The sequence below is a fragment of the Dermacentor silvarum genome, chromosome 2, assembly GCF_013339745.2.
Source record: "Dermacentor silvarum isolate Dsil-2018 chromosome 2, BIME_Dsil_1.4, whole genome shotgun sequence".
Taxonomy (NCBI): domain Eukaryota; kingdom Metazoa; phylum Arthropoda; class Arachnida; order Ixodida; family Ixodidae; genus Dermacentor; species Dermacentor silvarum.
Genome location: NC_051155.1, coordinates 33546422 through 33574421, shown reverse-complemented (window position 1 = coordinate 33574421; position 28000 = coordinate 33546422). Strand labels below are relative to the sequence as shown.

General features: G+C 47.3%; 1 long non-coding RNA gene across 1 annotated transcript; it reads left to right on the top strand.

Moving 5' to 3' along the window:
- The first annotated feature begins 460 nt into the window (after nt 1-460).
- On the top strand, nt 461-28000 carry LOC119440898 (uncharacterized). The gene is made up of 3 exons (XR_005189660.2): nt 461-562; nt 10049-10104; nt 27856-28000. It is a non-coding gene; the product is annotated as an uncharacterized LOC119440898 (long non-coding RNA).

Below are 28000 nucleotides of genomic sequence, written 5' to 3'. Positions count from 1 at the left end.
AATTTTCCTCAGTATGCGAAAATCAATGATTCACTAGCTGCAAAGATATCCAAAACGTATCTAGGATGTAAACCCTTAAGGAAGGAGAATTCAAAAGTGATCTAAGTTTCTGTAGGTTATCTGCCGATATGAAGTTTGTGTTGATACAAAATGCTAGAACTATGTCTTCGTGAGGGTCTCCTCACTTCAAAGCTTCCTTTAGACTAACATTTAGGGTTCAATAAAGAGCGTGCTAAAGTTTACCTACTTAGAGATCACGAAATTGAGGCAGCCGTGGTAGCCAACATAGGGCATGTCCTTTTCCACAACTTTATTGACCGGATGATGTTTTTGGTTTTTTTTTTCAAACCTTATTATTTAGATTATAACAAGGTTCATCTGTCTGGGGACCTCTCTCAAATGTCTAGTATTTGAAGTTGCGTTTCATATTTCCGCGAAAAGATATAATCCACTAACTTCGGGTAGATATAAAACACCGACATATGTTATGCGGTGGCACTTTCTCAGTACAGAAGAACGACCATGATATGCATTGCAGTTGCAAGTGTATTCTTTGTGCAAGGTAAGAAAATTTACATTTCTTTTATGAACTTTCGTCTCCGTCAGAGCTTCACAGCTTTGTTTAGAAGGGAACTTGAATAAGAGTCTTTAGCGATGATCGGAACTCCAAGCATTGCGGTTATCTCCACCGTACAACTCGCGTGTGTATAGTTATGTCTTGAGCAGTATTCAAATTTTTAATCTTAACCGAACGAGCTCTCACACAGCTTAGATTCGTTTTACTAATTATTCTTTTTTATTATTTCTCGTTTTGTAATTGTGGGAATCGAATATCGCCTTAATTTGTGTTTTCTGAGAAGACCGGGCTCTTTTTACGGAAGACAAATGCTTGCAGGTGTTTTTGTCAACCCCGTTTGATTGAAGAACCAACCGCAACATCCTTACCTGTTCCCTTTTGATAACAAGTGGCCCGCGACCACATTTTAAAAGTCCTATCAATACTTAGCCTTCCGTCATCCTACTCTGCGCACAAGCGTTTTCTCCTCTCTGGTTGAGGATGAGGTAGAGTGTACGTGTACATGAAGACTGCAATGAAAAACCGTCACTTCTCTGAAGAAGAAAGGGTCGCTTCTCGAAACGTTGGCTCCAGCGACATAACTTGCTCGACGGCTGTGAATCAAATGCAGTTAGCGATAGCATGCTCAAATATTTGTTTCCGATTACAGAATCAGTCTTGATATGAATAATATAATAATGGTGTCCTCTTAGATATATTTTACAAAGAAAAGCACTTGAAGCATTTGATTACGAATCGCCGAACAAAGGAATGCCGCGGGCGCAACCGTTTTGAGAAAGGCATTTCTTGTAAGGGAAATAATGTTTTCTTTAGCAATTCTTATGCACACGTGGCTAACTCTTCCCTGCATCCTAATGGGAGAAAAATAATAAATTAGGCTGGTCCGTAGAGCATTATTGGAGAATTAATTGTGTTCAGAAATTATATATATGCTACTATGTATGCAAACGATAAGTCCAAAATTTTAGATGCACCGTATATTCCGAAAGTTCGGGTATTAACAGTTTTCATTTTACGCAAAAAAAGGCTTTTTTTTCTTACTTCCTATGTGAAAGGAGCTCAAATATTTTGTTAAGACTTACTCCTAGTACAGAGATGAGACGATTAGAAAAGATACGAAGAGGCGTAAAGCACTAAGTTGCACCCGCGGATTTGGAGAAAAGGTTTTCGTGACTTCGAGGGCGGGCTGTGATATGGTTGAATATTGCTCGGGCCCTATACCCCTTGTCTGTCCGGACAGGCGTAAAATCAGACTCGACAATGTTGCGCCCACAGATTAAACATTTGAATGTCCGCAGTGGACTAATTTTTATCAAGTGTTTAATTAGGATTCTGTCATTTATTGCAATTTAAAACGTATTTATTACAAAATTACTTGGCAAGGAAGTCCATGGGCCATTATTACTTTGTCATAACTGCCTTAGTTTACTGAAGCAGTTTACTGACATTTGGGCGAGTTGGGATAACATCATCTTGAGTAACAGTGCAAACACGACAGGGAGAAGAGAAGGCGCAACCGGAGAGGCGCTCGAATCGCATCTCAAAGGCTTATCGCAAGCAAATCTCGTTTTATTAACACAATAAAGTCGCGTCAACTATGGGGGCGCAACACAATAGCGCGAACAAGCGTGGTACAATTTACGAGTGAGTATACACGTAACCCGGACGCGTATTTCTATTTGCGCCCTCGTACAGCGCTCGACCGCTGGCGCCACGCTGCGCCGCTCACGCGTACCGCGTTTCTAGGTGGTTGCTTTCGCCGAGGGCGCTCGAACGGATTCATATGGTTCGCATGCTTGCAAGCCTAGCAAGTATGGCTGTGTGGCTGAGTGGTTACGGCGCTCGCTTCGCCGATTATGCGTACGCGGGTTCCAATCCCGCGTGCCCTGGTTCGATTTTCTTTTCATATCACGCTTTTTTCCCTTTTATTTTCCTGTCTGTTTGCCAGCGCGGTAGTTTGAACCCCGGCGCCACGGCGGAAGCCGTGGTGCCGGGCGCCGACGCGAAGCGGCGGTCGTTGGGGTGTTGCGGAGCGCAGCGTAGCAACACCCCAAATAAAAAAATACTGCTCCAGTCAGGTAGACTGCTCCCTCCCTGATAGTGAGATTATATTTGGATCATCAGAACAGTGATGCGTTTATGAATACCACCGATCCCCTAACAGCAGGCTAGTCACCCCCAACCCAGCGTGTTCTCCGTCAACGCCTCCTCCGTTCCAACGGCGGCGGCTAGAAACATGGTACGCGCGAGCGGCGCAGCGCGGCGCCAGCGGTCGAGCGCTGTACGGGGGCTGAAATAGAAATACGCAACCCGGACGTCAAACACACGGGTTCACCCGTACGCTTGGCGCACTCCGAGCTCATAAACCAAGGCACCGTTGTCTAATGCCCAAAGGCTGCGTTGAATAATTTGTGTCTGCAAACCGCACAAAATATCTTATGCCTGCAAATTTATAGGCTATAAAACGCTGGATATCCCGCCCATGTGCTAACAAGATCTTGCGAACAGATTATCTACTTGATAAAAAAATTGATGGCGCATCCCGCCTGTGCAAATTATTGGCGACGCTAATACTAGGCGTATTTCACCCTTCTTTGTGAAATACGCCTAGTGTCACCTTGGCGCATGTATTCTGGAGGATATTTGAAGATTGAACACGTACGAATTACACATACTCAGTGCCGATCTTGTCTGTTCGGGCACATACTCAGTCGTACACATCCGGTGACCGATGCTGTTTAAGGGCGAGCAGCAGTCACAGCAAGTTGTCGATTCAGGTCAGTGTTGACTGGTCAGCAAGTCGGCAGCCTAGTGGGGCCGGAAGAAGATACATATAGATAAACAAACAAGGCCGCAAAATGTGTGAAGTTTCCTAAGAATGCCAATAGCATTAAAAAGGGGCCAGACCGCAGGGACTCACGCGGAAGAAATGCCTCTGTTGTGCCTTATGTGCACAGTATGTCCAATGGCATTCATAATGTGGCAAAACGAGAAGGCGTGGACGTGGTCTTCTCAGCGCCAAAGAAAATACGTGGCATCTGCGCCAGTGTTCGACGCAAGGCCGAGAAACTAGTTTTCCTTGCAAACAAGTGGAGCGATAAGCACACCGCACCATAACTACCGCGGTGGACCAGTGACTATGGGGCTGCACTACAGAGCTCGAGGTCGCGGGTACGATCTTGTCTGCGGTGGCCGCATTTCAATGGGTGCGAAATGCCAAATGTGTTGTGTACATATATTTAAAATCACGTCGAAGAGCCGCAGGTACTCAAAATTATCCTGGAGACGAGCCACTTCTACAGTGGGCCTCATAATGAGATCGTGAGTTTGGCACGTAAAACATTAAAATACATATAGCACTGCTGCACGTGTTCCTTTCAGAACGATTGTGCTTGAGCAGTTGTCATATCACGCAGGGGCATGTATACCGGACACATTGGGCGTCCTGTCAACGTGCGCCTGAAAGCCACCAAAGAACGAGTCAAAGTGATACCATATCGCATATGGGAGCGTACTCTTGCACGTCTGGCTTTGGACTCCGTTTTCATCGTGCTACGATAATTCACGGTCGTAATAATTAGCCTATGAGGGAAATAGTTGAAGCGTACCACATGCAAAATGCAAAAGATCCCTGCATCAGTCATCCTTTGGTGTCATTATCAGGTGGATAATTTTCTTGACTTTAGTTTGAAGGATCAAGCCTAATTTTTTGCGCACCTATTCTTGACGTATAGATTGTGTGAACATGATGCCGTAAATATATCAGAGAGAGAAAATAATTTATTTAAATAACGATTGCAAGGCTATTTGGGAAGCGGGTAAGGGAAATTCTACTAAAAAGGTACGGATAGCATCGGGGCGACTTCTGGGCAGGATAGCAACGTCTGGATGACGGGAAAACCCGAAATAGTCATGGTAAAAAAGTTGTGTATTTTATTCACCCATACATAACCATGGTTACATCTCTAGCATGTGTGGGGCGTCCTGAAAGCAATTAAAATATAGATAACTGGACGTTCAGAGCGGAGGTGTTTAAGCCATATAATGTTGGGACGCGACCAGGTCATCCTATTGTCGGACGTACTCGTCGGTCGAGTCATAACAGCCAGCACCTCTTTCTGTCTGTGCCACTATTTTTGAAGGTCAACATACGTTTGAGGGAATTGACATTTGCAAACATGTACGCACAGCACGCAAATTTACATAAAGCACTGAGGTGATTTGGAGTCGGAAGGAATTGTTGCCGAGTCCTGGAACAAGACCTGGACCAGAGAGCTGGAAGAACGCCAACATTATGCTAATCCATAAGAAGGGAGAAGTTAAAGAATTGAAGAATTATAGACCCATTAGCTTGCTTTCAGTATTGTATAAAATATTCACCAAGATAATTTCCAATAGAATCAGGGCCACACCTGACTTCAGCCAACTAAGAGAACAGGCTGGCTTCAGGAAGGGATATTCTACGATGGATCATATCCATGTCATCAATCAGGTAATCGAGAAATTTGCGGAGTACAATCAACCTCTCTATATGGCTTTCATAGATTATGAAAAGGCATTTGATTCAGTAGAGATACCAGCAGCCATAGAGGCATTGCGTAATCAAGGAGTACAGGAGGCATACGTGAATATCTTAGCAAACATCTACAAGGATTTAACAGCTACATTGGTTCTCCACAAGAAAAGTAGAAAGTTACCTATAAAGAAAGGGGTCAGGCAAGGAGACACAATCTCTCCAATGCTATTCACTGCATGCTTACAAGAAGTATTCAAGCTCTTAGACTGGGAAGGCTTAGGACTGAGGATCAACAGCGAATATCTCAGCAACCTTCGGTTTGCAGATGACATTGTCCTATTCAGCAACAATGGAGACGAATTACAGCAAATGATTGAGGACCTTAATGAAGAAAGTGTAAGAATTGGGTTGAAGATGAAATGCAGAAGACAAAGATAATGCTGAAAAGCCTGGCAAGGGAACAAGAATTCAGGATCGCCAGTCAGCCTCTAGAGTGTGTCAAGGCGTATGTTTATCTAGGTAAATTACTCACAGGGGACCCTGATCACGAGAAAGAAATTTACAGAAGAATAAAATTGGGTTGGAGTGCACACGGCAGGCATTGCCAAATCCTGACTGGGAGCTTACCACTGTCGTTGAAAAGAAAAGTGTACAATCATTGCATTCTACCGGTGCTAACATCTGGGGCACAAACTTGGAGGTTAACAAAGAAGCTCAAGAACAAGTTAAGGACCGCACAAAGAGCGATGGAACGAAAAATCTTAGGACTAACGTTAAGAGACAGGAAGAGAGCGGTGTGGATCAGAGAACAAACGGGGATAGCCGATATTCTAGTTGACATTAAGCGGAATAAATGGAGCTGGGCAGGCCATGTAATGCGTAGGATGGATAACCGGTGGACCATTAGGGTTACAGAATGGATACCAAGAGAAGGGAAGCGCAGTTGAGGTCGGCAGAAAACCAGATGGGATGATGAAGTTAGGAAATTTGTAGGCGCAAGTGTGAATACGCTAGCGCAAGACAGGGGTGATTGGAGATCGCAGGGAGAGGCCTTCGTCCTGCAGCGGACATAAAATATAGGCTGCTGATGATGATGATGTCAAATGAATTATACCGCACAACTCTTAGTACACCTGCAATTGAAACAGTTTCAGTGAAAGTGATCCCATGACACCATGCGTCGGTGGTACTCGAGCCAATGTAAATGCATCAGCCCGTCACTTGTAGTAAGGCATCCCCAAGTGAAGCAGCCGACATAAAGTAAATATCAGCATTCCGTAGTGGGCATGCTGTAGTAATTAAGGCGTCGTTGTTACGCAGTCGTAATCATGACACTGTTATTTCATTGTCATCATGCCATTTTCGTCCTTAGCGTCGCCACTGTAACTTAGTCGTCATAAGCTGTAATCACGTGGTTGTGGTCATTCTATCGTCGTAATTGACACTTCATCTTGCCTGTCGTGTTCACCATGCCGTCGTCGTCAAGTCGTCGTAGTCATACCCTATTCTTCATTCCAGCATTTTCATTTCATTGCTGTCATGTCCTCGTCGCATACATTCTTGGTCATTCCAGAATCGTCATGCGGTCGTCCCTAGATCATTGTCGTTACCCCTTATTCGTTATTCTATCGCTGTCAATGTGTCATCATATCGTTGCCATACTACCGGGATCGTTCCGTCACCGTCATTCCAACGTGGTCTTTCAATTGCCGTCATTCTTTCGGCGTCATGCGTGGGATCCGCATGTTCGATCGCGTCAAGTTCGTATAAGGCTCGTTTCCACGAGACATCTAGTGTGTAGGGTGGTGCAGAATCCCATTCGGAAGCGGCGACCTCCACCAAAAAGCCCTACACCACGCTGAACGGTTCCGACAGATTTCTGCCACCTCTGCCGCCGGAATCATGTGCCGCGGACCGACGTGAACGCGAGTCAGCTATTGAGCTATTTGCGGCACGCTGCAAAGCGTTACCACGTTCGAGTTCGGCTTCTCGCCGTCATACCAAAAAAACTGTGTCGGTTTCTATTACAGTGAATATGTTATTCTAGACTATTAATAATTGCCTTGTTGTCTCGGTTAATCGCCGCGCCAAGAAGGCAAAGTGACGTTAACCATAAAAACGCGCCAAGTCGAAGTGACCGAAGAAAAATGTCACAGTTTCGCCCTAAGGGCGAAGCAATGAATGCGATAGCAACACAGCAATGTCATACAAAGTAAGGTGAGCGGCTTTGGTACCAATATGAATTGTAGTAAACATGAGCTGATTAAGTTAGCAGGTGTGCTACGGCGTAAATAGACCGACATGAAGAGAGACTCGATGACCACGAGAAGGCGCGTGTGAAACGGTGGTGTTGATGAGAAGCGCTTCCCGTGGGCAGCGCGTGCGAAGGGACACACCTGTAGCGCTGCACTGCCGATCCGGGCAGCATTGCATGTGTAGCGTGCGTTGGAAAATGTGGCCCGACTATTGCTAACTGAATGAACAAGCGTGGTGTGAGCGCGCACAAGCAAACATGAATAGATCACACTGAATGACTGCAGACAACGACTGTCAAAACGCTGGCAGCAAGCGCATACGCCGCAGCGGCGAAGGTACGTGCGGTCTATCGCTTCAACGGAAACTGAGCGGCGAATGCACGGCGCATAAAGGTCAGAGCCGTGTGGAGATAAGAGACGGTGCGGGCGAGCGATGAGAGCGGTTGTTGGCAGAGTAGAAGTGCGCCCCCCCCCCCCCCCCGCTCCTTCCGGCGCTGGCTTCCCGCTTCCTTGCTTGCGCGTGGGAGATTGAGTGCGTTCGCTCTCCGTGATAGCGCGTGGCCCCGCACGCTTCCGCTCGGGCATACGGCGCGCGGCGAAGATTTTATCTATAGGGAACCTCACGGCGACGGCGACGGCAGAAATCCGGTTGAAGTGTTCATATAATTGCTATCGCAATAAAGGTGTTAAAATTAGCGGAGGGAAAACTACACGCGAGTAAGTAAGTTTGGTCACACTCAACAGATTGCGCTAGGAGTCAAATATAGGGCGCTTTTTTTAGTGGTGTTTCGAGAGTTGGAAGAAGCTTTGGTGGTCAGCGGGATTTTCATTGTGAACTACGCAGCACTTCCGCGGCCGGAAAATTCCTAGCCGCTGTGGGCACCTTGTGTTCCAGTATGAACGAGCTATAAGCGAGGCGTTCCCCCGTGAAAGTGTATTTAATCTAGTTGTAGTTGTACACTTGCAAATTGCCACAAACGAAAGCAGCACTTTACGCAAACACAAATAAAATCTGCATTGAACGAGTTTTTACAGCACGTAGTATCCGCACATTTATTCCTGACATTCGCAGTCGATTAGCGACTATCAGTGACATTCTTAATCACATATTGCGGTCGGGCTGCCCAATGAATGTTTTCGCACATCGAACCTCAATCATCTGGAACTTGGCGTCCCCCCTTTCAAACTGGCTCCAAATTCTTATAACACTGTCCAGACGTGCGGTCAGACAAAACTGAGATACAATGAGATATACAGGCTGAAAGATAGGCAGACAAAGAGACAGACAAACAGACAGACGGAAAAATAGACAGAGAGACAGACAAACAGACAGATACTGACAGAAACACAGACTGCTGGACAGACAGAGAGATAGGCGGGAAAACAGACAGGCATACACACAGACAGATACTGATAGAAAGACAAACAGACAAATGCTGTAAAGTGGGTGAAGTATCCCAAGAAGGATAAACTAATTAAAACAGCGAAACGAAACGCGCACAAAACGAAGACACACAAACAACAGACGCGAGTGTGGTTTGTGTACATTCCGTTTGCCTACGTTTCATTGCGCAGTTTTACAGCGAAGCAGCCGAGGGCTAGTTCCCCCAGGATCGTGTCCACGTGTATAAAAAAACTATCATCATCATCATCGGCTCGAGCGTCGTCGTCTTCTTCCGCAGCTGGCTGGTTAGCTCCCCTCGGTTTGCGTTCGTGCCCTTGGATGCAGGCCCAAGCCCGAGCGCGTGCTTAAAGAATATGAGGTAATTTGAAAGTGATTCACAACAAAATCATAAAAATAAGATTTACGAAATTGGTTAATAATTATGTAAACTATATTTTAAAATTACATTGAGCAAGGACTGAGACTTTTCAAGGTAGCTTTCAAGCCACTGATCGCGCGTTCGTCGCCTTCGTCTGCTTCCACAGCTGGGTGCGTTGCCGCTAATCATTCCAGCGTAGAATTTCACTTCTCTTCTGTCGTCCTAATGGGGAGGCCGCGTTTACCGAGGTATGAGCCATTGCTTAAGGAGGTATGATTCATAAGCAACCGACGACATGTCCTAACGAGTTTGAGCAACGCCGCCACGAAGGCGCTCGGGAAAGGGCTCGGCGTCGACGGGCCGATTCTATCGTGAGGGCTTCCAAAGCACAGGCGAAACGACAGCGAAGAGCCCCGGACCCCGAGTTGAATGAGCACGATGTTGAGGCCAAACGTCAGCGTCGTCTTGCCCTCCAGGAACCCGACAACGGTGGTTCACACTTCGGCAACGCTAGCACCAACTTCCCCGGTGCGACAGCCAGGTTTCAACGCGAGTTGCTCAACCGGAACGTTCATGATAGACGTGCTCGATTTGGTGATTCCCAACGAAGATACGCCCATTCTCATCGTGGGGCAATATTCACCACAGTAGACCCACTATAGTCACAGCTTCGGTGGCTTCCATCTTCGCAGTGGTGGAAGAGCTATGATGTTTTACATAAAGCTCATGTGCACCAACTGGACTGTTTCAGTATTCTAGTGTAGGAATACACGCCTTGTTCCATTGACAGAGAGCGTGCTTGTACTGTACGGCATACTTGAATTTTAGACGCCATCAAAGGGATCAAATTGATGGTTACCACACAACCCTATGATGTTTCTTTTTATAATGAATGCAGTATCATCCTCAATTCATCCCTCATATATCTTTATTACAGCTCTAGAAGCATTTGCGGAGGCCGATAGTCGCTGCCCAGGACCAGCTCCGGATCCGGTATGGAAAATATTTCCTTCGATTCAACATCGAGTTTTTACTCCAGCAATGTGAACAATTTTATTTTTCAAACAAGTGCAGGGGATGATGTGATGAATCATAAAGTTTTAAAGAGCCGGAAATTTCTAACATGAATTGTCATTCGATACAGCAGTATTCGCTGCTTTTTCAATGTTAAATGTCATGCCGAGTGTTTGTGGTGCATATAAATATAGCTTTCATTGTCACCTATTATGATCTAAGAAATTATTTTTCCGTGTTATTTTAGCCCGAGATTAACTTGATGTGTAGTTAGGTTATGCACATAAAAGTGCGCGTCATTTTCTCACCATCGTGGTAGCCATGCTGTGTCCAAGAAAACGTAATTTTATCATCATTGAAAGTGTTTGGAGGCTCACAGTTGGTGTTCATGAAATAATATATACCTTCCTAATGGAAAGAAGGTTTAAGTATCATCAGAAGCATCTTGAAATGCAGCACAACGGGACTGCACAACAGAGAGGAAGACGAACACAGGCGCTAACTAACAACTGATTTATTGAAGTCAGACCCACAGGTATATATGTTCACAAGCTGCGCAGGCGCACCGTTACAACGTATATGGAAACCATCGCAAAAAGGAAGTGATTACACTAGGCGCGAAAGGAATTTCATTTCTGCATTGTACAGTGCAATCGATGTGTCGCTTACACGCTCTTGACCTGCTTTCCTGATAAGGAAATCCTCTAACGTTTCACGAGCGGTTTTCTGCTTGCTCTTGCCTAGGATTTTCACGCTATGGAAAAGTGGTTCACAAGTGGAACAGCTACTACAATGGTCAGCAAGATGCGTTTTCTCCCTATTAGCTAGATTTCTTGAATGCTCCCGGAGTCGGTCATTAATGCATCGCCCCGTCTGGCCGATGTATACTTTACCGCAGGAAAGGAGGATCTCGTACACGACATTGTTGGCACACTTAACAGGACGCTTTTCATGGTTCTTTTTACAGCCTACATTTACGGCCCACGCCTTTGCTGTACCGTTGCGCTGCATTTCAAGATGGTTCTTATGTCAAAATACCCACTAGCCCAATTCAACTCTTTTAAAGTTTAAGTATCAGTCGTACGCTGCAGTTGAAATTCTCAGAATCTTCAGATATGTTTCAGAAGCATTTTTATCGGTACGCGGTACTAACGCGTGACGAGAATAACTTCCCCGATTGGGCTAAAAGCACACCAAACTGTTTTTGTAAGTTGCAGAGCTAGCGCGCTAGCTTGTTTTTCTTTTTCTTTCTTTTTTTTGCTAATGCTCACCAGCGCTGTCACAAGAACAGGTTCGTAGAAAGCCAATAAAATAAGTCGTCTATTGTGAGAAATGAAATTGCACTATTCTTATATGGAATAAGTTTGGTGCGAGAAATGTGCAGTACCTTGTTTGGAACATGTTGGAACATGTTGCATAAGTTCAGTCGCGAGTTCCATTTTTCGATCCGACGGAGCGATAGCTAAACCGTCCGCGTGAGGCTGGCTCCTCGCTGAGTGTTTGTATTCTTTCGGTTCTTATTTTTTCAAACTTGCTAAACTATTAAAGTCCTGTCATAGTTTTGCCTATAGAGGTTTTCTCTGTCTTCTGTTGAATGCTTGCAATGCATCGAATAATTGAATAAGAATGACGCACAACCAAGAAATGATGAAACAATTCAAGGGCACTTATGTATCTCTACGTGAATAAATGCGAAAGCATTGCGACATCTCTCCGATGACGCCTCGGCCTGGTTTGCGTACTTCCGTTAACAACCAAAGGATCCAGGTGCAGTTACTGACTGAGAAGTCGAAGCTTAGGCCATCGGAGCGCACGACAGAACTCACCAAAATCACCGCACCAACTGGCAGCGCCGCGATGCGCGGCGCTATACATAGACCGGTGACACAGTTGCCCCTTCCCAGTAACTGCAGCTTATTAAACCGCAACCGTAATGGTAAACTTGAATAAGGGCACACCATTCACCTCTGAGGAAGACGGAAAGTCTCCGGCTTCCGCAAGGGGGGCCTACTTGCGAGGAGCGTGGAAGGTCGAACAGCTAGCGAATGACTGCTCTGTGTTTGGTATCAAGAATTTCCCACTGACGGGATTTGAGAGAGACCAAAGGCAGACCGTAAAGACACCTTGAGAAAGCGACTGCATTATATCCTCTCAGGGCTAGTTGCGGAGAACACCCACGGCCTCGGGCGAGGAGGGAGCGCGCGGCAGGGACAACTTTGACACAGCTCCTATGCACAGCAGCTACAGCTGGTTTCCAACTAAGTCGGTGGTCTTTGAGGACGCCCAGGGAGCATTCTATAGGTGACCAGGGCATGAGTACACCTCGAAGACTGAGGCGAGGAACTTCGTAGCGTCCTTTGAAGCGAGGGTGAACGAGAAGGGCCCCAGTATTGCTGGGCGAAAGGTTGAGCCCTGTGCCAGTGATGAAAGCGTCAACACTGTTGATGGGACACTGAACACTTTGGCGAACTAGCTTTCCGCGTGAAGTGGGTCCACATGCGAGAAGAGCTAAATCATCCACATAAACAGTAAGGCGAAGATCAATGGGGAGGGCGCGAGGGATAAAATCGGTGATGTGCGCAAGCACAACGTTGAAACGAAATGGACTAAGCATGCTGGCTTGGGGAACAGCAGTGGAAGCGGGACGAGGTGAGCTCATAGATCCCCTACAGGAACGCGAAAGGACCGGCTGTCAAGGAAGGCAGCAACATAAGCAAGAAGGAGGTCACAGACATTATAGTGGCGCGAAGGGCGTCCTTAATGGTCTCACGCGGGCGGGAGTCAAAAGCGCTTTGTATGTCAAGAAGCACAAGATACCCCGCATCTCCGCGATGCTTGGCGACTTCAAGGGTGAATACCACATCGGCGAGGCAGTCAGCTGTCGCTCGGTGTCGTCGAAAGCACCTCATCTGAGGGGGGGGGGGGGGGACTCCAGGGCGGTAGCGATCCATTCGAGACAACGAAGTGCCATGGCCTCGCCCTCGTGCTTATCACCGCCATACCATCGCCGCTAAGCCACCTTGGCGGGAGATTCACAAGTTAAGCTAATTACATGCCATTTCTATTTACAATCTTCACGGCGCACATTTATATTGGAAAGTTGAAGGGAATCGTCACAATAATCTATTTCCGTGTTTTCTACATTTGAAAGTTACCATGTATATCTAGATAACCGACGTGAAATTATTCGTTCAATTTACCTGATTGCACACGCGGGCCTGCGCAGCGCTGCCGTTGTTGCAACCTGGCTCTGGTGTTGTCGGAGGATGTAAGATAGAGAAAGATTTATCATGCCGCGCTACATGTCTCTCTGGCTCGCGCCTGCTGCTCAAATGGCTGTGTGTCCACTCGCGAATTGCGCACACCACCGATCGGAATCGGGTCATGGGAAGAGAGAAGTGATGCCGCACGTTAACAGATGGGTTAAACGGAAATTCGTTGGATTTAAATTCAAGCTGTTCGAATTATTGGTAATAAAAAACGGATTATTGCTAAGACTGCGGTCTTGCGATTGCTCTTAGGTTGAAACTGCTCATTACATTTCCTGGCATACAATGTAGATGAGTTGAGATCTGCTAAAATAACTTGTGTGCAGATTCTGCGTTTCTCATTTCTTCCTTTCAGTTGTAGATTTTTGGGGACCCGCAAACAGTACTGGAACCGCACGTAATGTGCTTTACTTACCATTAATATCATAGTTTGTCTTGCTCGCGCCCGGTAGTGATTCGTTTCCAGACACAGTTGCCAACATTCTGGTTATTGTTCATTTCCACCTAGGTGTCTAAATAGTGATGTTTAGTTAACTGCAAAGTCACTCGCTTTCGTTAAATTTTAAACAGTGTGCCCCTGCTTTTCTTTACCCACTGTCCCCTGTCAGAGATCGCCACGACTTGAAAAGAGGCATAGGTATCGTGGTCGCAAACTATAAAAGTTGCACCCTACGTGCTCACATTAACGCGGAATATGCTAATAACCAGATCTGCTGCAGGGCTTGTGTCCAATACAGATGTTTCGCCCCAGCGCATGTGTGATACTTCTCTCACGTGATTGGAGAGCAATAATTGTTGCTTCAGAAATGCGCCCTACTCTAAACGGATTTCCATCCACCTAGTCAAATTGGCGTCAAATGCAACGCGAACCGCGGAGCACGTGGGGGAAGCTTAAATGAAGGTATTGTGCGCGCCGTTCAATCATCGCTAATGAGAGGCATGCACATTAGCTTTGACCGCACCCCCTGTACTGCGATATTTTCGTTTCTGTTGTGGTTTGCTTTTATTTGAAAGCAAGAAAAGAAAAAAACTGTCAGCCCTTCCACTGGGGTGGAGATGGAAGACCAGCGAAGCTGTAATATGGGGGGAATTATGTATTTGCAATTGTGACTATTCAGATGTGATGGTGTAATTGGTTATTTGAACTATTCAAGAATGAGAAACAACCGTGGAGCGAATTTAAAAACGGGAAAGTTTGCACTCGGTCGCGCAAAGATTAGGCACAACGAAACTTACTGGCTGCTGCTGCAAGGTATTAACTTGGTTGCTGCTAGGTCTTAACTTGGTTTAACTTAACTACGCATGTAGGAAGGTATTCTCGAGCGATCATTTCCAGAGGTACTTTCCCTTATGCGAGATTTCGCGTGACTAGCGCTGGACGCGTCGGCGCCTACGAGCGACAGGTTCCTGGCATGCCACAAACGCAGGCAGGCTAACCAAGGTTGGCACCGTGCCAAAAACGCTGCTGCTTGCCGACGCCGAAGGCGAAGGACGCTAGCCGCTCGATATCAAGCGGTCAGCTTCGCTGTGCCTTGAGTTTTGCGCGGCCTAGTGCAAGCTTTCACCTTTTTTTTTCTCCCAGTTTCGCCCTAAGGGCGAAGCAATGAATGCGATAGCAACACAGCAATGCCATACGAAGTAAGGTGAGCGGCTTTGGTAGCAATATGAATTGTAGTAAACATGAGCTGATTAAGTAAGCAGGTGTGCTGCGCCGTAAGTAGACCGACATGAAGAGAGACTCGATGACCACGAGAAGGCGCCTGTGAAACGGTGGTGTTGATGAGAAGCGCTTCCCGTGGGCAGCGCGTGCGAAGGGACACACCTGTAGCGCTGCACTGCCGATCCGGGCAGCATTGCATGTGTAGCGTGCGTTGGAAAATGTGGCCCGACTATTACTAACTGAATGAACAAGCGTGATGTGAGCGCGCACAAACAAACACGAATAGATCACACTGAATGACTGCAGACAACGACTGTCAAAACGCTGGCAGCAAGCATACGCCACAGCGGGCGAAGGTACGTGCGGTCTATCGCTTCAAGGGAAACTGAGCGGCGAATGCACGGCGCATAAAGGTCAGAGCCGTGTGGAGATAAGAGACGGTGCGGACGAGCGACGAGCGCGGTTGTTGGCAGAGTAGAAGTGCGCCCCCCCCCCTCCCTGCTCCCTCCGGCGCTGGCTTCCTGCTTCCTTGCTTGCGCGTGGGAGATTGAGCGCGTTCGCTCTCCGTGATAGCGCGCGTCCACGCACGCTTCCGCTCGGGAATACGGCGCGCGGCGAAGATTTAATCTATAGGGTACCTGACGGCGACGGCGACCGCGACGCCGACGGCAGAAATCGGATTGAAGTGTCCATATAATTGCTATCGCAATAAAACGCTGCTGCTTGCCGACGCCGAAGGCGTAGGACGCTAGCCGCTCGATATCAAGCGGCCAGCTTCGCTGTGCCTTGAGTTTGCGCGGCCTAGTGCAAGGTTTCACCTTTTTTTTCTCTCCTGGCTCAGCGCGCCGCGGTGAGAAGAGAAACGGAGATAGGGAAGGCAAAGAGCTGGCTAGGAGGAGAGGGCGTGCGCATGCACGTGGTCTCCTCCACCTCCTTTAGGTTGCCATGGCTACGGCGCGGCAGTTCCTTGGCACGCACCACAAATTACGGCTGGCTTAAACAGCTTTGTTGTTAATATATATGATCCGGTGGTTTTCACTTATTTAGTGACCACAGGGACCATGGCCTTACGGTCGCTACGGTACACTGCCATAGGGTGCACGGCAAAGGTTGGTATGTTCTTCATAAACACGTCACCAACACTGCGAACCTTCGGTGCGAACGCGGGCAAAACGCCGCGTCCTGCCATAGACGGGCCTCGCGCTTGCGCTTGGCTTCTGTGGCCCGATCGTGGTCCGTGGCGTTGGCCCACCGGCGCCTATGACATTGTTGGCTCTGCTGTCGTTCGCGGCGTATTTGGCCAACGACCTGTTTAGCGGCTAGGGCTTCCGAACCACTGGACGTAGTGCGTTCTGCTGCGTACGCTCTTTCGTGGCGTTTGCGCGCCCATTCGCGCTTCTGTGCACGCAGTCACTCGTTACGTTGTCCCTCCGAACGAACAGCACGCGGCCGGGCCATGGCGAGTCGTAAGGTTAACTGACAAGAGCGATAGCGCGATGTCTACGTGACAGAACGGCTAAACGCCGTTGTCGACACTGTTAGGGAAGAGGCGGGCGAGACCTCAGAGGGAGTCAGCGGCACAAGCAGCAGAGGCCGGTAGGGCCGCGCATGCGCCACAGTGGGAGAGCGAGCACGCACACGCACAGTCTACGGTGCCTTGATGCCCTCCTCGCCTACCGCTCCCCTTCCACTAGGAAGTCGTGTTTGCTCTCCGTGAAAGCGCGCGTCCCTCGCCCTCGCGCGCTTTAACTCGCACATACAGCAAACTGCCAATGGGAGTTTTTTTCTACATCCGGACGCGACCATCGAAGAGTGAGCCCGTGACAGCTTCGCTGTAAAATCAAAAACACATGCAGATGCTAAAACATTGCAGTATAAGGCGAGCATTATCCCACTTGCGGCGAAACAGAATTTCTTATCGGAGGAGGAGGAAGAGGAGGTATAAACTTTATTTTTGTACAGCAGATTTGTGAGGCCTAGGCCTCTCTACCTAATGACGGCCTCGAGCCCTTGGTCTCTGGCGGCATCTTCGGCCTGCTGGATTGCCTTAAGTTGGTCTTCCGGTGCAGAGCTGAGCAGCGCGGTCTCCCACTGTTCTCTGGTCTTGTGCGTTTTATTCTGTGTGGGTGTGCCAGGACAAGCCCAAACCATGTGTTGTAAGTCCACCCTTTCATGACAGAATCTGCATCTATCGGTGTAAAGTTCTGGATAGTAACGGTGGTAGGCCACCGGGTTAGGATATGTTTCTGTTTGCAACAAGCGCCATGCTGTCGCTTGCCGTCTACTTAGCGAGGAGTGTGCCGGGAGGAAACGGGCCCTGCCCAATTTATAGTGGTTGGTTATTTCGGTAAAGCTGGTCATCCGGTCTCTCTCCGTTCCCAGTATTCGCGTGTCACCTGCTCGGTCCGTCAGTTCTCCAGCCAGGTCATGCGTCATTTCGTTCCCGGAAAGGGAGGAGTGTGCGGGTGCCCATATAATGTAAACATCTCGATCTTCACGATAGTTGGCTAAAATTCTTAGCGCTTCCGGCAAGATTCTTCCTTTGGCATAATTCTTGACGGCGGTCTTGGAGTCGCTGCCTATGATGTTGGCCTCCGTGGAGGCTATTGCCAGTGCTAAGGCAGCCTCCTCCGCCACCTCAGCCTTTCCTGTCTTTACAGTGCCACTAACTCTGGAGCCACCCTCTAGACTGGTAGCAACTATCGACATACTCTGTCTATTTGTGTACTCCGCCGCGTCCGCCGCGTCCACATAGACCACGTCCCTAGCACTACTGAATCTTTTGTGGAGAGCTCGCGCTCTTGCGATTTTTCTATCTTCGTGAAACTCCGGGTGCATGTTTCTGGGGATTGGGAATATTGACAGATGTTCCCTCATTTTTCTTGGGATGTCTCCCCACAGTCCGTGCTGTGCTTCGTATACGATACTCCGATGTCGTCTAAGATGTCTCTGCCCGTCAAACTATGCGCAAGTCTTTCATACTGCGCCACTCTCTGGGCCTCAATAAGTTCGTCTAACGTGTTGTGCACTCCAAGGGCTAGCAACCTGTCGTTTGATGTATTTGCTGGAAGTCCCATGGCTTGCTTATACGCCCCTCTAATGATGCATTCTATCTTGGCTTTCTCCGTAACCTAGAGCTTATGGTAAGGGACCACATATACAATACGGCTGATTACGAATGTTTCTAATAATCGAATAAGATTGTGCTCTTTCATGCCATAGTTTCTGTTGGATATCCGCTTTATTAGTCTAATTGTTTGGTGAACACCAAACAATCCAGTAGTCTAATGGTTTCTCCATTACGGCCGTTTTCGTATATGTGAAGTCCCAGTATTCTTAGGCTCTCCAATATCGGTATCCTGGTGCCCTCTACTGTGACCACAAAGTCCGGCCTTTCCTTAATGCTTTTTCGACCTCTGCATGTGGGTCTATAGAGCATAAGTTCCGATTTTTGAGAGGAACATCGCAGTCCCTTGTCTCTGATGTAGTCTTCGACCGTGTTTACTGCTGTTTGGAGGATCTCTTCCACATGCCCATCGCTTCCAGCCGCCACCAAGAGGGTAATCTATCGGTGTAAAGTTCGGCTGTGTACGAGTCCTTCTATTTTTTCGAGTCTCGCAGGAAGACCAATCATTGCCACGTTGAATAGAAAGGGGGATAGGACTGATCCCTGCAGAGTACCCCTATTCCCTAGTTTGATCTCCTCTGATTTGGTTCCCCCAATTGTAATCATTGCCGTACGATCCGTCGAGAAGTCCTTGATGAACGCGTATGTTTTACGTCCTACATCCAGCTCTTGGAGATTTTGTAGTACTGCCTTGTGGGTGACAGTGTCAAATGCCTTTGTTAATTCGAGCCCTAGTATCGCCTTGGTATCGGAGTACCTTGGTACCTTGAGTTTTTGAGCCCGCATCTATAATGTGATGTTTCACTTGGAGCATAATATCCTGCGTCGATAACTTTGGTCGAAATCCAACCATGCTATGTGGGTAAAGTCCTCCATCATCCATGTATCTCCTGAGGCGTGTGAGAACCACATGTTCCATAAGTTTGTCGAAGCAGGATGTTAGCGATATGGGCCTTAAGTTTGTCAGTTGTAGTTTCTTTCCAGGCTTCGGTATAAAGATGATTTGAGCTGCTTTCCATTGACTTGGAATGTCACCTTGCTCCCAACACTTATTCATGTAGTCTGTGAGAGCTCTGATGGATTCATCGTCGAGGTTTCTGAGCATTTTGTTTGTTATCCCATCAGGCCCTGGTGTAGATTTCGGGTTTAGTCTGGTAAGTTCATATCTGGCTTCTGCCTGCATAATGGGGGCATCTAGATCAGGATTCTCATTGCCGCTGTAACTCAGGAGTCGTTCTCTATTCGCATCTCCAACGTACATCTTTCGGAACTCTCGAAAGAGCTCTTCTTCTGTACCTGCGTAGCTGTGTATAACCTTCTGTACATTTTGTCTTTGTACAGTTTTTGTACTCTCGGCATTCAAGAGGCATCGTAGAATGTTCCAGGTCTTGGACATACCCATTTGCCTCTCCATCGAATTGCACGTGACTTCTAATTTTGTTGGGTTAACCCATTCGCGTAAACTTCGATTTGCTTGTCTAGTTCCGCAATTCTCTTCCTTAATTTCAGAATATGTTTTTGCTTTTTCCATCTTTTCAACATACTAAATTTCGCTTCCCACATATGCAATAATCTGCTATCCATCTCCTCTAATCCTGCCTCTTTTGGAACAGTTTTGGTAGCTCGTTTAACACTTTGTTGCAGTTTCTCTGCCCATTTCTCGATGTCCGTTATATTCTCTTCCGCATCTTCCTTTCGGATTTTGCGGAAAGAGTCCCATTCTACAAGTTTCAGTTTTCTACCCCTCGTTTTCCTTGGGCCTGCTTGTACCGTTGTGACGACGATGTAATGGTCACTACCTAAGCTTTCCTGCATGTTTTTCCATCGAGAATCTACTACGTTTTTTGTAAACGTGAGATCTGGTGTCGTGTCGTTGCTTACACTGTTTCCTATTCTGGTGGGTACTTGAGGATCAGTTATGAGCGTTAGTCTTTCGTGCGGAGCGTCTGCCCATAGGCTTCGGCCCTTAATGTTCCCTGAGCTGTATCCCCAAGCAGCGTGTGGCGCGTTAAAATCGCCGACCACGACAAGCGCCTGTTTGTCGGCTACGCTCAACGTTTTGTGGAAGAGTGAACCGAATTTCGGCTTGTGCCGGGGTGGACTGTATATGCTCAGAATAAATAGACTTACCGCTTCTTTGCGTGAGGGAATTATTTCAATAAGGACGTGGTATATGCCTCGCATTCCGGTATCGTGCTCGGCAGCCAAGAGGTTTCTGTGTACCAGCGTCGTGACGGTTGCCTTCTCGCCGGAAGCACTGCAACATTTATAACCCGATAATTTTGTGATCCCCCTGGTCTCTTTAAGTCCCTATATAAGAAAATACCGCCATCCTTTGATATACGCCGCTTCTCTCTCTCTCCTGTATCTCCGATTGGACGATGATAGCGCGCGCTTTTCAGTTCTTTATATTTTCTTTTTTTTTTTCCGCCTCAGAGCCATGTTGAAAGTCCTCTGCGCAGCCGCAGTCGCCGGCGGCGGTGGCGGCGCACGCCCGGCCTGAAAGCTTCAACGTGGACTTTCTAGGTGCGCCACCGTCGACTTGGCTTTCGCGAGAAAAAAGTAAAGAAAAAAGCAAGCGTTTAGGAGAGGAGGCGGCGGCGGAAAGAGTAGATGGCGGTACTTTTCTTATATAGGGACTTTATGGTCTCCTGCAGGGCGATGACATCTGGCGGCTTCTTGCTTGTTATGAACTGCTGTAGGTTTCCTCGCTTGCGACGATACCCGCGGCACTTCCATTGCCAAATCGCGTATTGGTTACGCGGCTCCATATTGATTTATCTGATCTTCCCCGGTGGCCTTGCTATTTTCCACCGCAGTCGGTCGGCTATACGGTTTGCTTTTAACGCGTCTCGCGCCTGTCGGCCGAATATCCTTTGGTATGCTTTCTACTGCCGTTACTCTATTTTCTAATCCATCGAATCGTTCTTTAATCTCTACATGCATGTTTTTGATTTGTTGCTATATCCCATCAAACATTTCTTTAAACGTTCCCATAACCTCGCTGATTGTAAAGTTGCTCTTTTGCTCAATCGGTTCTTGCGCCTTCCTTTTGTGTGGTGGTGCTTCCCCGTTCGCTTGTGCGGGAACGGGAGCTCGACTATAGGCGTCGGCGTCCTACTGACGGAGGGTGTGTTGCTATTCTTGTTTTGTTGCTGTAGCCTCGTGTTTTCTGTCCTAAGCTGCTTGATTTCTTCTTTAAGCGTTGCATTTTCTCGAGTAATCTGTTCTAACATCTTTCTAATCTCTTTCATTTCCTGTTCTAGGGCGGATGCCTTAGCTTTAGGAGATTGAGTAGCAGTGCCGGAGACCACGCTTGCCCAGCTCACCTGTGCTTTGCTCCCGTCTCCCCCTCGAGAAATGCTCGAACCGGACCTCGGCCTCGACCTTGATCTGGTCTGGGATCTGGTCCTGGACCTGGACCTGTAGCGTCCGCGGCCTGCTTCGCCGGACAGTCTCGGGAAGGAACCGGACCGGTCTCTCCCATGGTCACGCCCGTAGTTTTTCCTGCTAGTTTCTTCTTTGTCGGTTGATGGATGCTTGCTCAATATCGTTTTATGGTTATTGTTGCTGTTGCTCCCTCTGGCTTCTTTGTTGTTGTGGTAGTAGTACTCTATTCTTCCCTCCTCCGTCGCTTCCAGCGACGTCTCCTGACGAGGTACGGTATCTTGTATCTTGCGTCGCACTTCTTGTATCCCGTTAGGTGGTCTCTGCCGCAGAGTTGGCACTTCGTTTGGCAGTTGTGGTCGTGTTGTGGATTCTTGCACCCGCACCCTCGGCAAATCTTGTCTTCAGGGTTGGGGCACACGCGTCAAATTAAATGGGATAATCGATGCGCGTTGTGCAGTTTGCACCATCTAACAATCTTCATTTCAGAGAGATGCGCTCATCCGGTTTGCATACAGAGGGCGTGTATGCTCGTCGTACTGCGATATTTTAACTTATGTCTCCATTGATTTTCCTACCTTACTTTCAAATAAAAAAGAACCAGAACACAAAAGAAAGTACCGCAGTATAGGGGGAGCATCATCGCGCAGTACGGTGAAACTGCATTTGCGCGCCTGTTAGTGGTGTTTCTTGGACGGCCCGCACTGTACCTGCAGTACTATGCTCCTGTCATGCGCCCCATCACTCGCGTTTAATTTGACGACGACAGTACTTGTGGATCGACGCACTAATGTGCTCATTGCACGTATGCGAATTGAAAACGTATGCAAGCACTACCTTTCACTTGGACCGCGGCTGTATAGCTTATTTCTTTAAAGTTCTGACACGTTGTCAGCTTGTGTGTTTTAAAGAAATTCCATGGTAAAATATACCTGGTAGCGAAGCTTCCATAGAAACCCATACATTCAAAACATGGCGGTTCATGGGCGGTTCATGGGGCTTAGCGCCATCTGCGTGTAGTATTATGTGGTTATTGGGGCGAAGATGAAGATATGTGTGCAGTGCCGTAACTGTCTCTCTCTAGGAGGACACCTCAACAGCACTGGACGGGGGAAGGGGAGGAGGGGTATGAAAGAGATGAGAGAGATAGAGACGAGCGGTGAGGTAGGAAGAAGACGGCCGGCAGCAGGAAAAAAAAGGACAAATATTGAAGAAGCGGATGCGGCGCTTAGAGCCGCGCTCTGAGATTTGTGGCACTGCAAAAGTCTAGCAGTGCCGAAAGGACCCGTTGAACCGAGGGAGCACTTCCGGTGGAAGAAAAAAACATTGTGAGGCCATATCCGTTAAAAACAGGAGCGACGTCATTTTCTTGTCAAATGCGCGAAATACGTTTAGGCGGCCTGCCATTATAACTTTATTTTCATATGTTCCGCCATTCGACTTGATGGGTATTTCAAGCTTTCAATGTGGAAGGCGACGCAGCAATAGGTACGTCGTATGGGTGTTGAGGTCGCACCCCTGCACAGAACATACTTTTCTGGAGGACGACGAAGGCTTTGGTGGTAGAGTGCTGGACCCATCGTTGGACACCAAGCCTCTCGGCCAGCGTAGCCACACGAAAACAGCTAAAGCAAACACTTATCTGCTGGTCATAACCCACCACTATTAACTGAACAGGTTAACAAACGATGAAACTACCCACGCCACGAATTTGAGGGAAATGTCGACGAGGAAAACAACACAACGTGTGAGGGGCGCATATTCCAACAGCTTAACTTTACGAGCGCCTCTTTCTTCACATTTCAAGAGCTGCGTATATCATTGCAAGTGATAGCGGTGTCTTAGAGTGGGCGCTGAAAAGAGGTATTTATTGATGATGATCAAGTAAAGTTGAATTTCTTTTCTTTCCTCGCGACGCGCATATAGGATTGATTTGGAATTTCATTTTCGTTGAATCAATCAAACTGTGTCTCGCTTTAATTAAAGAACGCTTTTTTTCTTTCCCTATGTTTGTTACCGCATCACATAGTCGTGATTCAATCGCTGCACCCAGGGGCGGATCCAGGTTTTTTCTGAGGGGGGGGTCAGCTTCTGTCAATGATGATGATAGTGATGCTGATGATGATGATAGTAGCCTTTATCACTTACCGAAATTCACCGTTTCTTTTCACGATAAACCCGCGTTTTATACGGCTAGAGCAGCATCTGTAGCCCCCCGTGGTGGCTCAGTCATGCTCAGGCGTTGCGCTGCTGAGCACGAGATCGCGCGATAGAATCCCTGCCGCGGCGGCCGCATTTCGACGGAGGCGAAATGCAAAAACGCCCGTGTGCTTGCGTTGTAGTGCACGTTAACCCCAGGTGGTCAAAATTAATCCGGAGTCTTCCACTACGGCGTGCCTCATAATCAGAACTGGTTTTGGCACGTAAAACCCCGGAAAGAGGAAGAAGCCCTATAGCGATGCCAGGTATCGGTTTCTCCGAGCTTATAGGAAAAGGACGTTACCCAATACAGCCATGTGCTTGGCGGCTGTGCCTGGTAATACAGGTTGTTCAAAACTAAGCTTTATGGTTTTCTTAAAATTAGGCACTGGGAGGCACGCGAAGACCACCTGCGCAAATAAGTTATGTGGCCAGGGGGGCACAAAGTGAGGTGATAATTACGCTGTGAGCAGCCCAATTAACTAAAATTGAACAATTAAGTTTTGTCGACTGCAGTAAGTGGGTATGTTTGTATTGAAAACTTAGAGGCAGTCGTGTATCAGTATCAGTCGGAAGAATTATTCTAGCGTGTTCGTGCTCCGAGATATCTGACTCCAAATTTCGATTGTACTGCGCACAGTTATCGACTCGACGCGAGAGCGGTTTATGATTTGCGTTGCTGCGGAAGGGAGGCATTTTGAACATTTTTAGGGCATTCACATCTTTATGGGTGAAGTGTTGTCATGACATTTGTGCATGACAACAGCGAAGTTGATGCGGCAGTATGAAATATTCGTTAGAATAGCTAAAAAGGTTTCTGCTGTTGATGGTGCAGGTGTTGCTTTTGATTTCAATAAAACTTACAATACTTGGAAATCAGCAGTCACTTTATTTGCGTAGCCCAAACAAGGACCATGCCCGGTCGTCTAGTCACCCTTACGCACGCGCACTGCCCTCCGGCTTCTCCGCTCGTGCCATTATCTCGGCATGGCAGCTGCCGCCATCTTTACAGGCTGCGCGGTCGCGTGTTACGACAGCGGTTACGGGTTCTTCGATTTTTTTTATTTCGCCAGCCGTGAGGGGAAGGAGGGCAGTTATTATTTTTGCCAATGCCTCCGCCGCGTTGTCAGACTAAACGCCGCACCCAACAGCCGCTCACATCAGGGAGGAGCTTTGCGCCGATCCTCACTCTCTTGCATGCTTAATCATGCGAACGACAATTAAAATTTGGAGTTGTATATCTCGGAGCATAGACATGCTAGAATAATTCTTCCAAGTGAAACTGTGTAGAAACACGACTGCCTCTAACTTTTGAATACAAACATACACACTTACTGCAGTTAATAAAAAGTTAATTATTCAATTTTAGTTAATTCGGCTGCTGACAGCGATAATTATCTCACTTTGTGTCCCCCTGGCCACACAACTAATTTGCATAGGTGGTCTTCACCTGCCTCCCAGTGCCTAATTTTAAGAAAACCGTAAAGCTTAATTTTGAACACCCGGTATATCTAGCCTGTTTTGTTTCTTAAAATAAAATTTGGGATGATATGTCGCAGGTTCGTTATAAATGCGTAAGCACGTCTTTGGAGTTCTGTTGGGACACCTTGATTTCCTTAAGAAGATTATTTGTGTTCGGCTGAGACACCTTCGTTTGCTTTGGAGGACTAACTTCCTAATTCTCAAACAGCCCTCGACCCGAAGCTCTTCCTCCACTCCACCTTGTTGAGCACAGCGCCGCCTCTCGAGTGATAAAGACGTGACAATTCTCAAGAATTCCCATGAGTGATCACGAAGCTCAGTGACCACTTCTTTGGAGGGATGGCGGTGCTATCTTTCCTCTTGAGTCGAGGTGTTGGGTTGACTAGAGGAACGTTCTTGAATACGTGCGTAACGCTCCGCTCCAACGCTGCAACCACTACGCTGGTTGTTTACGATATGCGAATCACCGCGTATGAAGACTCACGACGCCACCTACAATAAGAACGATGTGGCGTAGTAGCCGAGAGCGCGAGCCAGCGTCTTCATGTTTTGTTTCTCCCGCGACGTCATCCTTTTACACAAGGCGCGCATCTGCTCCCGTTTCTCTAACCACGCGACGCCATCCTAGGCCCGTGCGCTGGCGTTGGCCGCTGACGTCACGCTCCCCCACATCCAGCCGCTGCTCGAGGCTTCGCCCCGCTCCGCGAGAACGCCCACTCAGATAAACGGATCCGGCGGCTTTGAGCTTCCTATGCTTAATGTACGACAATAAAAGTGCGAAGTTACAATGAAAAACTTGTAGCGTACGAACGGTACTGTGCTCGTACTGGTTATTGTCAACGTGTAACTGTGATCACAATGAGTGCTGCAGTTAAAAAAAGGTTGCCTATGCGTAGTTCTTAGTTTAGCTGTTAGTTGTTATTATTTATATATGAACACTTCAGCGAGAGATCTCTTTCATTAAGCAGGTTGGTCGCAGGACCGATGACAGCAAATGAGGCAACCGATGTGATTCCTGCACCCATCACCACCCTTGCTGATGTCGGTGACAATTTGTTCTCAACCGCTTCTCGCCCGAAGCTTCGCGGCCCATTTCGATCGACCTTGCAAATTCTTTTTAAAGCGTTCCTCAAAGGTTTACTCTACGTTTAACCTACTCACTTGTGGGTTGTTTCCAAGTCCACCGTTAAAGAACAACTCTACACATTATGGGCCTGGGCATGACCTTCAACTCATTACTTTCAGGGGTACCGTGCATATATAGAAGCCTTCTCTTTAACTCCACTGCGTTATGCGTACTGATTAGCCAGTTTAGCGACGGCCTGCACCGACTCGGCTACATCACTGTCGTCGATGTGCATTGTCCTTGTGAATTTATATCCTTGAAGTAGCATTTTTATGTATTTACACAAGTCAAATAACAACGAAAAGACACAACACACCAAGGAAAAGACAGGCGAAAGGAAAGAGCGTCACTTAAGAAGGTAGAGAATAGGTAGAAGATCCTGTGGTCGTCTGTGCACCAAGGAATTTTTCAGGCCTGTGCCTGGGGATTTAAAAAGTGCCAAAGCAGTCTATATGTGGCAAGTGGCATGTAAAGCCGGACGTCACCTGTGCGGTGGGTGTGGTATATGAAATTCCGCTCAGCTGCGGCAGGGTTTACATCGGCCAAATCGGCCGATGTGTTAACGAAAGAGGCAGAGAGCACGCACTTTCCATTAAGGATAACCTTTCGACACATTTACCTGTGCACTGAAAATCCTGTAAATGTATGGCAACATTTCAGAAGATCAGCGTTCTTTGTTGGAGCAACGATGTGCAGGCACGAGAAATGCTGGAGGCATATTACATAAGAAAAAATAGATATTTGCATTAGTGATACATCAGTGGTGTTGCGCGGCGCCGAGTTTGAATTTTTTAGATGCTTTTTAAACTAGCACATGTTTCTTATTGACTCATCTAGGGTGGTGTGATGCACGGAACCTTGCCGCGCATGTGTTAGCTTAGCTATATATTGCGATGTTTTCTCGGAATAAAGTTAGTTGCGAGTGACGCTCTTTCCTTTCGCCTGTCTTTTCCTTGGTGTGTTGCCTTTTTTCGTTGTATGAAGCATGTACCAATTAACCCAACAAGTTTTATTAAGGCAGATAATTAAGTTGCAGCTTTTACTGCAGGACTCCCGTGTCGTGTATTTTTATGGAACACAAATAAAGACATTATAAATAAATGAATTCAACAATATTTTCAAAGTGTTCAAATGATTTGGCACGGGTAATTCATTCGGCTTTTTTCCTTCCGTTCACCATCAAAATCAGTAACTTTGGCCGCCTGTATTTTTATTAAGGTTCATTAATTTCAAACGAAATCCTCTTGCGACGCTTCTATGGCATGTGTGCAGGGAATCGCCGTAAAAGTCTTGAGCGACGTCTTCAGACCGTAACTACGTATACACACGCTCTACTTTACCTTATGCCACTCGATTATCGGTCAATTCGGCAGTTTGTAGGTGCCTCTATGCTATACTGTTGTGCATCTACGAGTCCGCGGGGTTCATAAAGGACGTTTTTCATGCTCATGTAAAAAAATGTATTGAATTCACCTTTCAGGGTACTCCGGTTGACCACTGTAACTACTGGTGTGAAGGGGAAAACTTTGAGTGGAAGAAAGCGTATTATGTTAACGGAACACAATGCAAAGTGAGTACACTGTTTCATACGGTAAAGATGTTTACAGGCATTTATACATTGCAAT